Below are 13,329 nucleotides of genomic sequence, written 5' to 3'. Positions count from 1 at the left end.
CACCTGCTCTGATAGACAGTTTAGTGTTACATCACACCTGCTCTCTGATAGACATTTTAGTGCTACATCACACCTGCTCTCTGATAGACAGTTTAGTGCTACATCACATCTGCTCTCTGATAGACAGTTTAGTGTTACATTCATCACACCTGCTCTGATAGACAGTTTAGTGTTACATCACACCTGCTCTCTGATACAAACACTTGTATGGCCTGTGTGTGAGTGTAGGATGTATAAATAATTTCCTCTTTTGTGTGAAACATTGCATTTATAGTAGGCCTTCTGATCATATGCTTTAACAGTACATACACAGTACGCACACATACACACACACTGCAAACTGTCCCAGGTACATTCCCAATTAGTCCACGGAGAAGTGTCGCTATAGATGGGTAGGTTGTTTAGCACAATGGCGCAAACAGATGAAGTTGGCTTAGATTGTTGACAGCATGTAAGCTATATTTTGTCTACAATGTTTATTGAAAACTTAAATAAATTTGCACAATGACCACTTGTTCATCTCTCAAATACATTGTTGGTTAGCTATCTAAAGAATTTTAGCCATATTAGCATTGACATGAAATCTGTCAAAATACCTCAAAACAAGACATGGTATCAATAACAAGATGAAACGAGCCACTTTACAATTCCCCACATGGCAGTTTCTTGTCTTTCTTGCTAGCAATCTGGCCATCAATTGATTTTTTTTGTTATTTTAGACATTTAGTAGACACTCTTACAGTAGTGAGGGCATACATTTTCATACTTTTTGTTCTGGTCCCCCGTGGGAATCAAACCCAAAACCATGGCGTTGCAAGCGCCATGCTCTACCAACTGAGCCAAATATCCAGATTCACAACAACAGGCTGACTTCTACCACATAGAAGCACGCACATCGTTTTCAAGTGATTGTTAGCCAACCCATCCATGGAGAGCACTAGAACACACATTCAATCAAAATCTAATTTTATTTGTCATATATTCTTTATAAACAACCAGTCTAGACCAACAGTGGAATGCTTTGTTTCGGGTCCTTCCCAACAATACAGGGAGAATCGGAATAAAAAGGTTAAAAAAAGGAATAAATACATGTAACGATAGCTTGTCTATATACACAGCGTACCAGTACCGAGTCGATGTGCAGGGGTATGAGGTAATTGAGGTAGATACTGTATGTAAGTAGGGGTAACGTGACTAGGCAACAGGATAGATGATAAGCGGTAGCAGCAGTGTATGTGATCAGTCAAAAATTGGAGGCACCTTAATTGGGGAGAACGGTCTTGTGGTAATGACTGGAGCAGAATGGTATCAAACACATGATTTCCAAGGGTTTGATTCTATTCCATTTGCTCCATTGCGGTCATTATTTTGAGCCGTTCTCCCCTCAGGAGGGGCCTAAGCATGCACCCTGTGTTGAGGGTCAGCGTGACGGATGTGTTGTTGCCTACCCTCACCACCTGGGGCCGGTCCGTCAGGAAGTCCAGGATCCAGTTGCAGAGGGAGGAGTTCAGTCCCAGGGTCCTGAGCTTAGCGATGAGCTTGCAGGGCACTATGGGGTCGAACGCTGCGCTGTAGTCAATGAACAACATTATCACATAGGTGTTCCTATGTGGAGTGCATCATCTGTGGATCTGTTGGAGCAGTATGCAAATTAGAGTGGGTCCGGGATGTCTGGGATGATGGTGTTGATGTGAGCCATGACCAGCCTTTCAAAGCATTTCATGGCTACAGATGTGAGTTCTATGAGGTGATAGTCATTTATACAGGTTTCCTTTGCATTCTTGGACACATGGACTATGGAGGTCTGCTCGAAACATGTCAAAAGACAGGGAGGGGTTGAAATTGTCAGTGAAGACACTTGCCAGCTGATCAGTGCATGCTCTGAGTACACAGCCTGCTAATCCATCTGGCCCCGCGGCCTTGTGAATGTTAACCTGTTCAATTGTCTAATTCACATCGACTGCCGAGAGCAAGATCACACAGTCATCTAGTACAGCTGGTTCTCTCATTCATGGTTCAGTGCTGCTTGCCTCAAAGCGAACCTAGAAGGCATTTAGCTCGTCTGGTAAACTCACGTCACTGTGCAGCTCGCGGCTGGGTCTCCCTTTGTAATCTCTGAACATATTCCAGTCTGTGGTAGCGAAACAGTCATGTAGCTTAGCATCTGTTTCATCTGACCACTTCCGTATTGTGTGTGTCACTGGTACTTCCAGTTTAAGTTTTTGCTTGTAACCAGGAATCAGGAAGATATAGTTATGGTCAGATTTACCGAAGGGAGGGCAAGGGAGAACCTTGTATGTATTTATGCGTGTGGAGTAAAGGTGATCAAGAGTTTGGTCCCCTCTATTTGAACAGGTGACATGCTGGTAAAACAAATCACCGGCCACGAGAAATGTACTTTTTCTTGTTTGCTTATGGCCCTATACAGTTCTTTGAGTGCGATGTTAGTGCCAGCATCGATTTGTGGTGGTACATAGACATATATGAAAAATATAAGTGAAAACTGTCTTAGTAAATAGTATGGTCTGCAGATCATTATGAGGTATTCTAACGACGAAGGCAGGCAAAAACTAGAGACTTCTTTAACATTAGAGGTCGCGCACAAGCTTCTGTTAACAAAGAGATACCCCTCTCCCTTAGTCGTACCCGAGGCTGCTGTCCTGCCTAGATGATGCTTGCAAAACCCCGCAAGATATATACAGTATTATCTATGTCCTTGTTCAGCCAAGACTCAGAGAAACATTATTACAGTTCTTCAGGTCCCGTTTATAGGATAGTCTCGAATGGAGCTATTCCAGTTTGTTCTCCTGTGACTACACATTTGTCAACAGAGGGAAATGGGGGTCTATTCATTTTGTTCGGAGGCCTGCTTTTTTTCCGCCACCGCTTCCCCTTTAGAGTCCCTGGGATTAAGGCCTGGTCTGGAGTAAGCAGTACGTCCAGAGCTGCCAAGTAGAAATCTTCTTCCCAATTTTGTCCACAATCTGTTTTCGTTCATAGGAAATTATAACGGAGACAATGTACAAAAAGTTAAGATCAGCATAAAAAACACACTAAATAGCACATTTGGTCAGGAGCCTGTAAAATGGCCGCTAACCACTGCAGCTCCATCTTCAGATGTAGAGCAACCAGAAGAGACACTATGGACAAGTATAACAATGATAAATATGTTTGTCAGTTTGATTTAAAAACAGCCGCTGTCTCTGTCGACGCCATATCATATCTCCACCCACTCAGGGCTCATATCGGCCGACGCGTGGCTTCTTAAAAACCGAGGGATGATAAAAGAGTGAAAGGGGAGGTGTGATAGGCTTTACTTGGGGAAGAAAGTGAACACTGTAATTCATTACAGGGGAGCTGATGGTTTAAGGTGAGGCAGGGACAAGGTTTAGGAGGTGTGTGTGTGTTCATGTGCATTTGTGATGGAGGTGTGGGGGTGTATTGTTACAATTCTATTACTAAATGCATTCATTAAATCTATTGCATTTGACCTATAATATGAATCAAACAGTCGTATAATAGTATAGAGTAAATGGTCCAGTCTACTGAACAACAATGTACAGGGAATTGCCAAGGACCTCACAATACGACATTATCGCCATACTGAGCGACCTCACGATACGATATTGTCACCCTACTGAGAGACCTCACCATACTATATTATCACCATACTGAGGGACCTCACCATACTGAGGGACCTCACCATACCATAGTATCACCCTACTGAGGGACCTCACCATACCATATTATTACCATATTATCACCATACTGAGGGACCTCACCGTACCATATTATCACCAGACTAAGGGACCTCACCATACCATATTATCACCAGACTAAGGGACCTCACCATACCATATTATCAACAGACTGAGGGACCTCACCATAACATATTATCACCAGACTGAGGGACCTCACCATACCATATTATCACCATACTGAGGGACCTCACCATACCATATTATCACCATACTGAGGGACCTCACCATACCATATTATCACCATACTGAGGGACCTCACCGTACCATATTATCACCATACTGAGGGACCTCACCATACCATATTATCACCATACTGAGGGACCTCACCATACCATATTATCACCATACTGAGGGACCTCACCATACCATATTATTACCATAGTGAGGGACCTCACCATACCATATTATTACCATAGTGAGGGACCTCACCATACCATATTATCACCATACTGAGGGACCTCTCCATACCATATTATCACCATACTGAGTGCATTACGAATCAGCCAATAAACTTTGTACAGAGAATAACAAACAGGACGTTAATGTAAAGACTTGAATAAATCAACGATATTCTCAGTATAAACTATTCAGGCAACATCTATTTGCTTCTAACAAAACTCAGGTTATGGTACAACTCCAGCCAACCTGTTTCCTAATCAGCCTGCTCAGAACTCTTTCCAGGAACTCACTTCCACTAGGAATGTTCCATCAAGATAGTCCACAATACATTTCCACCATAAATCCATAATTTCCCATGAACATAACATCATAAACAACAGTTTTACATAAACCCACACTTCAATAACTTGTGCCGTAGCATCTTCTTTAAGTAAAAAAATACACATTCATGAAGTACTTCACCCCCTGGGATAATTCATCACTTTGGTTATTCCCATCAACCAATAAAGTTTCCTGTATGGCTGTCAGACTAATTTGCGTCATGCGTAATACATGCTGGCACTTCAACAAGGAAACAGCACAACAGACAAACACTTCAGGTAAATTATATCATTATTATTCTACCAACACTTCAATCGTTGGCAGAATATATTTCACATTGCTAAAGCATGTACTTGTAAATGGGAAGCTTTATACATGGTGGAAACATGGTTAACAAGTTACACTGTTTTAGTAACTGGCGCGCACCCAACACTCAACTTTTGTGCCTTATGTCAATTGTATTGTTAACAAAAGGAATGCGCAACTCTAACCAACATTCTTTTTGTTTCAGGATTATACCTTGGTTATACCTTAAAGAGATACAAAAAAAGTATTTCTCTAACCAATCATACGTTTCAGTGTCAATGTCTATATGTCACAGACATGCGCTCCATGACACTGTGTCTGTTTGCCTGTGAATGTCTTTGTGTGTATTTGCTGGTTTTACAACTCTCAACTGTCAAGCTGTTTATAACCACATGCATTGCATAGCAGGAGTCCTTCCTAAATCATTCATTGTCCATGTGTAGCCTCCTTGCCCTGTTCTGCTCCTCCACTCTAGTAAAGTTGAAGTGTTTGATCAGTGTAGAGGTGTGCGTGTGTACTACAAACCCAACATAGTCGATCAATAACACATGTCTTTCAGGTTGTAGAAACTCCTGACCTCCAAACATCACTCTTTAATTTGATTTATTCAATGTTTGTCTGCAGGTTGGGCCGTGCAGAGATACGTTTGTTTTAGGAGAAAAGAAATAGTGAAAACAATGTTTTATTTAAAAATATAAAGGTAGGTAGGGATGTAAAAGGTACAAGATATACTGTATCCTCAAAGTAACAGTTATATTCTTCCCCAATTTAACCCCTACTGTTCAATTCAAAGGAGAATGAGTGAGATGAGAGTCCGTCCCAGTGAGCTGTGATTATTGCAGCGCTGCATGGTAACAGGCCTGTTGTGGGGGCCGGGATCTGGAATTCCAGTAGAGCTAGAGCTTTACAACCTCTCTAATCTGTCATTAACATCACACCAGGAGAATCACCCTGGTCTCTCTCTCTCTTTTCTTTCCCTCTCTTTAGCCAATATCTCTGCTCCACACATGCTAATGAGATAATAATTGCTAGTTGTCTCTCAAAAGTGTCTTGCTGTGCTAAGCGATAAACAAGGTAGGAGGGATGGAGAGAGACAAAGAGACCATGGACCCCATGCTGGATGATGAACCCATGTCTGAGGAGATGACTGAAGCTCAAAGAGCTGGATAATGAAGCCATGCCTGAGGAGATGAGAAGGAGATGGAGGGATGTGAGAGACAGAGGAGAGCCATCCTTTCATCCATGATATGAAAGAAGGGTAACATGCTGTCACTGTTTCTTCCCCCATCTCCCACATGGACCCCTCAGAGGAAATAAAAATGGTCTTAGAAACTATTGGACAGACTTTTTTTTGAGCCAGAGGAGTTTCAATGGGCACCCTGCATCCCACTACTGTTGGTAGTGTTGATGTGTATCAGGAAGGTACTGAGGATTAATCTTTGCCTAATGACATGCTGATATGAAGATCAAACTCCCTGTCGTGATGACAAGCACTTTGTTTGATCACGTTACACTGGGAGGAAACCAGAAGCGATTGCAGAGATGTGTGGGTGGCCATCCTAGCGGTCAAGTGTTGATGTTGATACAGGGAGGGAGGCTATTTAAAGAGGGATAACAACCAGCAGGGCACACCCTGCGTGTGGCCAGGCACCAGACCTCTGCACCTCTACCATTGTCTTAATGTCCGTTCTCATCCAACGTATTTCCTGTGCTTCATTGTATTTGAGAGAGAGAAGCCCCCCATTGTTACAACACTAGATAGACAATAACATGAAATGTCTATACGCTTTAAAACTATTGTGAGTGTAATATTTACAGATGGTTTATTTCCCTTTGTTTATTGTCTATTCCATTTTCTTTGGCAATGTAAACATACAGTGACTTGCGAAAGTATTCACCCATCTTGGCATTTTTCCTATTTTGTTGCCTTACAACCTGGAATTAAAATAGCTTTTTGGGGGTTTGAATCATTTGATTTACACAACATGCCTACCACTTTGAAGATGGAAAATATTTTTTAAGACAAAAAAACGGAACTTGAGCGTGCATAACTATTCACCCCCCTAAGTCAAAACTTTGTAGAGACACCTGTTGCAGCAATTACAGTTGCAAGTCTCTTGGGGTATGTATCTATAAGCTTGGCACATCTAGCCACTGGGATTTTTGCCCATTCTTCAAGGCAATACTGCTCCAGCTCCTTCAAGCTGGATGGCTTTCGCTGGTGTACCGCAATCTTTAAGTCATACCACAGATTCTCAATTGGATTGAGGTCTGGGCTTTGACTAGGCCATTCCAAGACATTTAAATGTTTTCCCTTAAACCACTCAAGTGTTGCTTTAGCAGTATGCTTAGGGTCATTGTCCTGCTTGAAGGTGAACCTCCGTTCCAGTCTCAAATCTCTGGAAGACTGAAACAGGCTTCCCTCAAGAATTTCTCTGTATTTAGTGCCATCCATCATTCCTTAAATTCTGACCAGTTTCCCAGTCCCTGCCGACGAAAAACATCCCCACAGCATCATGCTGCCATCACCATGCTTCAGTGTGGGGATGCTGTTCTCGGGGTGGTGGGAGGTGTTGGGTTTCCAGACATAGTGTTTTCCTTAATGGACAAAAAGTTACATTTTTGTCTCATCTGACCAGAGTACCTTCTTCCATATGTTTGAGGATTCTCCCACATGCCTTTTGGCGAACACCAAATGTGTTTGCTTATTTCTTTCTTTGAGCAATGGCTTTTTTTTCTGGCCACTCTTCCGTAAAGCCCAGCTCTGTGGATTGTGCGGCTTAAAGTGGTTCTATGGACCCGTACTCCAATCTCCGCTGTGGAGCTCTGCAGCTCCTTCAGGGTTATCGTTGGTCTCTTTGTTGCCTCTCTGATTAATGTCCTCCTTGCCTTGTCCATGAGTTTTGCTGAGGGGCCCTCTCTTGGCAGGTTTGTTGTGGAGCCATATTCTTTCAATTTTTTTAAGAATAGATTTAATGGTGCTCCGTGGGATGTTCAAAGTTTCTGATATTGTTTCAGAACACAACCCTGATCTGTACTTCTCCACAACTTTGTCCCTGACCTGTTTGGAGAGCTCTTTGGTCTTCATGGTGCCCCTTGCTTAGTGGTGTTGCAGACTCTGTGGCCTTTCAGAACAGATGTGTATATATACTGAGATCATGTACATCACATTGTATATAGCCTTATTTTTCTACTGTATTATTGACTATGTTTGTTTTACTCCATGGTAACTCTGTGTTGTTATATGTGTTGAACTGCTTTGCTTTATCTTGGCCAGGTCGCAGTTGTAAATGAGAACTTGTTCTCAACTTGCCTACCCGGTTAAATAAAGGTGAAATAAATAAATAAATAAATCAAATGTGACACGTAGTTAAATAAAGTCCACTTGTGTGCAATCTATTATGTGACTTCTGGAGGTAATTGGTTGCACCAGATCTTATTTCAGCGTAATTTCCGGTCACAACTTGCAGACTTGTTTACGTGCTGCTGTGCGTTTTGTTGCTAACCTTACTTTGCTACCTGACATCTTTATGGTTAAGACTGTTTAATTACCATTTATATAGTTTTTCCCTCAATCAACTTTTTTTCTTTCAACTTTTTCACTCCGGACGCTTTATCTGGACTTGGTTCGTCAGGACCACCACCAGCGAAAGCCAAGTAGTAACATTAACATGATGCCTTCTAATTGCAGTCGCTGTACTCATAATATACAGGAGAACGATCGCCTTGCAGCGAGGATAGCTGTGCTGCAAGCCCAGCTTCAGACGCAAGGGTAATTGAAGTGTAGGAAAGGATGTAACAGCGTCTGTACCACCAGTAACTACAGATAGTAGTATAAATCCCCTCGCACAATCCCCGCAGCCGGACAACTTTCTCATGGCTTCTGGAGGGAAATGCTGCAGGAATGCTCAACTAGTTTGTCGCTCATTCAGCCGACAGAAACTTTCAACCGGTTCTACCCATTAAGCAACGAGTCAGAGGCTGAGCCTTCTCTGGTCTCTAATCCTCCCGTTACGGGGTCTGAGATGCCGAAGCCTCCCGCCATGGGCTCTGACAAATTGAAAGCCCTAGTCATTGGCGACTCCATTACCCGTAGTATTAGACTTAAAACGAATCATCCAGTGATCATACACTGTTTACCAGGGGGCAGGGCTACCGACGTTAAGGCTAATCTGAAGATAGCGAGTGTAGAGAGTATAGGGATATTGTTATCCATGTCGGCACCAACGACGTTAGGATGAAGCCGTCAGAGGTCACCAAGCTCAACATAGCTTCAGCGTGTAAATCAGCTAGAAAGATGTGTCGGCATCGAATCATTGTCTCTGGCCCCCTCCCAGTTAGGGGGTGTGATGAGCTCGACAGCAGAGTCTCACAACTCAATCGCTGGTTGAAAATTGTTTCATGCCCTCCCAAAAGATATAATTTGTAGATAATTTGCCCTCTTTCTGAGACTCACCCACAAACAGGACAAAGCCTGGCCTGTTGAGGAGTGACGGACTCCATCTTAGCTGGAGGGGTGCACTCATCTTATTTATGAACATAGACGGGTCTCTAACTCCCCTAGCTCCACAATGAGATAGGGTGCAGGCCAGGCTGCCAGCTTAGTGGGGTCTGCCACTAGCACAGTCAGTGTAGTCAGCTCAGCTATCCCCATTGAAACCGTGTTTGTGCCTCGACCTAGGTTGGGCAAAACTAAACATGGCGGTGTTTGCCTTAGCAATCTCACTGGAATAAAGATCTCCTCCATTCCTGCCATTATTAAAAGAGATTGTAGTACCTCACATCTTAAAATAGGGCTACTTAATGTTAGACCCCTCACTTCCAAGGCAGTTATAGTCAATGAACTAATCACTGATCATAATCTTGATGTGATTGGCCTGACTGAAACATGGCTTAAGCCTGATGAATTTACTGTGTTAAATGAGGCCTCACTTCCTGGTTACACAAGTGACCATATCCCCCGCGCATCCCGCAAAGGCGGAGGTGTTGCTAACATTTATATAGCAAATTTCAATTTACAAAAAAAAATAAACGTTTTCGTCTTTTGAGCTTCTAGTCATGAAATCTATGCAGCCTACTCAATCACTTTTTATAGCTAGTGTTTACAGGCCTCCTGGGCCATATACAGCGTTACTCACTGAGTCCCCTGAATTCCTGTCAGACCTTGTAGTCATGGTTAGATCATTTTCACATTTTTGGTGACTTTTATATTCACATGTAAAAGTCCACAGATCCACTCCAAAAAGCTTTTGGAGCCATCTTTGACATCTTTGAGTGGGTTTTGTCCAACATGTCTCCGGACCTACTCACTGCCACAGTCCTACTCTGGATCTAGTTTTGTCCTGTGGAATAAATGTTGGGGATCTTAATGTTTTTCCTCATAATAATCCTGGACAATCAGACCACCATTTTATTACATTTGCAATTTAACAAATAATCTGCTCAGACCCAACCAAGGATCATCAAAAGTCATGCTATAAATTCTCGGACAACCCAAAGATTCCTAGATGCTCTTTCAGACTCCTTGCGCATACCCAAGGACGTCAGAATACAAAAATCAGTTAACCACCTAACTGAGGAACTCAATTTAACATGGTGCAATACCCTAGATGCAGTCGCACTCCTAAAAAACAAAAAAAAATGTTATAAGAAAATAGCTCCCTGGTATACAAAAAACAACCGAGCTCTGAAGCAAGCTTCCAGAAAATTGGAACGGAAATGGCGTCACACCAAACTGGAAGTCTTCTTGGAAAGACAGTACCCTGCAGTATCGAAGAGCCCTAACTGCTGCTCCATCATCCTTTTTTTCCAACTTCATTGAGGAAAATAAGAACAATCCAAAATGTATTTTTGATACTGTCGCAAAGCTAACTAAAAAGCAGCATTCCCAAGAGAGGATGGCTTTCACTTCAGCAGTGACACATTCATGAACTTCTTTGAGGAAAAGATCATGATCATCAGAAAGCAAATGACAGACTCCTCTTTAAATCTGCGTATTCCTCCAAAGCTCAGTTGTCCTGAGTCTGCACAACTCTGCCAGGACCTAGGATCAAGGGAGACACTCAAGTGTTTTAGTACTTTATCTCTTGAAACAATGATGAAAACAATCATGGCCTCTAAACCTTCAAGCTGCATACTGGACCCTATTCCAACTAAACTCCTGAACTAGCTGCTTCCTGTGCTTGGCCCTCCTATGTTAAACATAATAAACGTATCTCTATCCACCAGATGTGTGCCAAACTCACTAAAAGTGGCAGTAATAAAGCCTCTCTTGAAAAGACAAACCTGAACCAGAAAATATGAAAAACTATCAGCCTATATCGGATCTCCCATTCCTCTAAAACTTTTTAGAAAAAGCTGTTGCCCAGCAACTCACTGACTTCCTGAAGAAAAACAATTTATACAAAATGCTTCAGTCTGGTTTTAGACCACATCAGAGCACTTAGACTGCACTTCTGAAGGTGGTAAATGACGTTTAACGGTGTCCGACCAAGGAGGGATTAGAAACCCAAATTGGTCTACACGGACAAGTTCGCTAGAAGCCTGTGTTTCAGACATAAGGAAGTGGATGGCTGCAAATGTTCTAAACAGAGATGCTTGTTCTAGGTCCCTAGAAACAAAGAGATCTTCTGTTGAATCTGACAATATTCTTGATGGTTGTACAGTCGTCTCAAATAAAACTGTGAAGGACCTCAGCGTTACTCTGGACGCTGATCTCTCTTTTGACGAACATATCAAGACTGTTTCAAGGACAGCTGTTTTCCATCTACGTAACATTGCAAAAATCAGAAACATTCTGTCCAAATATGATGCAATAAAATGTATCCATTCTTTTCTCACTTCTAGGTTAGACTACTGCAATGCTCTACTTTCCGGCTACCCGGAAAAAGCACTAAATAAACTTCAGTTAGTCATAAACACGGCTGCTAGAATGTTGACAAGAACCAAAAATTTTTATCATATTACTCCAGTGCTAGCCTCTCTACAATGGCTTCCTGTTAAGGCAAGGGCTGATTTCAAGGTATTACAGCTAACCTACAAAGAATTACATGGGCTTTCTCCTACCTATCTTTCGGGTTTGGTCCTGCCGTACTTACCTACACATACACTATGGTCACAAGACGCAGGGCTCCTAACTATCCCTAGAATTTCTAAGCAAACAGTTGGAGGCAGGGCTTTCTCATACAGAGCTCCATTTTTATGGAATGTTCTGCCTACCCATGTGAGAGACGCAGACTCGGTCTCAACCTTTAGGTCTTTATTGAAGACTCATCTCTTCAGTAGGTCCTATGATTGAGTATAGTCTGGCCCGGGAGTGTGAAGGTGAATGGAAAGACACTGGAGCAACGAACCGCCCTTGCTGTCTCTGCCTGGCAGTTCCTCTCTCTCCACTGGGATTCTCTGTCTCTAACCCTATTACAGGGGCTGAGTCACTGGCTTACTGGTGCTCTACCATGTCATCACGAGGAGGGGTGCGTCACTTGAGTGGTTTGAGTCACTGACGTGATCTTCCTGTCTGGCTTGGGTGCCCCCCCTTGGGTTGTGCCGTGACGGAGATCTTTGTGGGCTATACTCGGCCTTGTCTCCGGATGGTAAGTTGGTGGTTGAAGATATCCCTCTAGTGGTTTGGGGGCTGTGCTTTGACAAAGTGGGTGGGGTTATATCCTGCCTGTTTGGCCCTGTCCCGGGGTATCGTCGGACGGGGCCACAGTGTCTCCCGACACCTCCTGTCTCAGCCTCCAGTATTATGCTGCAGTGGTTTATGTGTCGGGGGGCTAGGGTCAGTCTGTTATATCTGGAGTATTTCTCCTGTCTTATCCAGTGTCCTGTGTGAATTAAAGTATGCTCTCTCTAATTCTTTATTTCTCTCTCTCGGAGGACCTGAACCCTAGGACCATGCCTCAGGACTACCTGGCATGATGACTCCTTGCTGTCCCCAGTCCCCCTGGCCGTGCTGCTGCTCCAGTTTCAACTGTTCTGCCTGCGTCTATGGAACCCTGACCTGTTCACTGTACATGCTACCTGTCCCAGACCTGCTGTTTTCTCTAGAGACAGCAGGAGCGGTAGAGATACTCTGAATGATCGGCTATGAAAAGCCAACTGACATTTACTCCTGAGGTGCTGACCTGTTGCACCCTCGACAACCACTGTGATTATTATTATTTGACCCTGCTGGTCATCTATGAACATTTGAACATCTTTGCCATGTCCTGTTATAATCTCTACCCGGCACAGCCAGAAGAGGACTGGCCACCCCTCATAGCCTTCCTCTCTAGGTTTCTTCCTAGGTTTTGGCCTTTCTAGGGAGTTTTTCCTAGCCACCCTGCTTCTACACCTGCATTGCTTGCTGTTTGGGGTTTTAGGCTGTGTTTCTGTCTAGCACTTTGAGTTATCAGCTGATGTAAGAAGGGCTAAATAAATACATTTGATTTAATATTAAAAGGGCTTTATAAATACATTTAATTTAGGGACTTCATAGCAAAGGGGGTGAATACATATGAATGCACCACTTTTCAATTTTAAATTTTGGGGAATTTTTCTC

At 43.0% G+C, this 13,329-nt stretch overlaps 1 pseudogene; it reads right to left on the bottom strand.

Annotated features, from left to right (window-relative positions):
* The window catches only part of LOC121847900, a 581,625-nt pseudogene that overhangs the window by 99,881 nt on the left and 468,415 nt on the right, over positions 1-13,329 (bottom strand).

This window comes from Oncorhynchus tshawytscha, linkage group LG12 (assembly GCF_018296145.1).
Source record: "Oncorhynchus tshawytscha isolate Ot180627B linkage group LG12, Otsh_v2.0, whole genome shotgun sequence".
NCBI lineage: Eukaryota > Metazoa > Chordata > Actinopteri > Salmoniformes > Salmonidae > Oncorhynchus > Oncorhynchus tshawytscha.
Note: the sequence above shows the minus strand (reverse complement) of the source record. Positions and strands in the feature narration are given on the sequence as shown.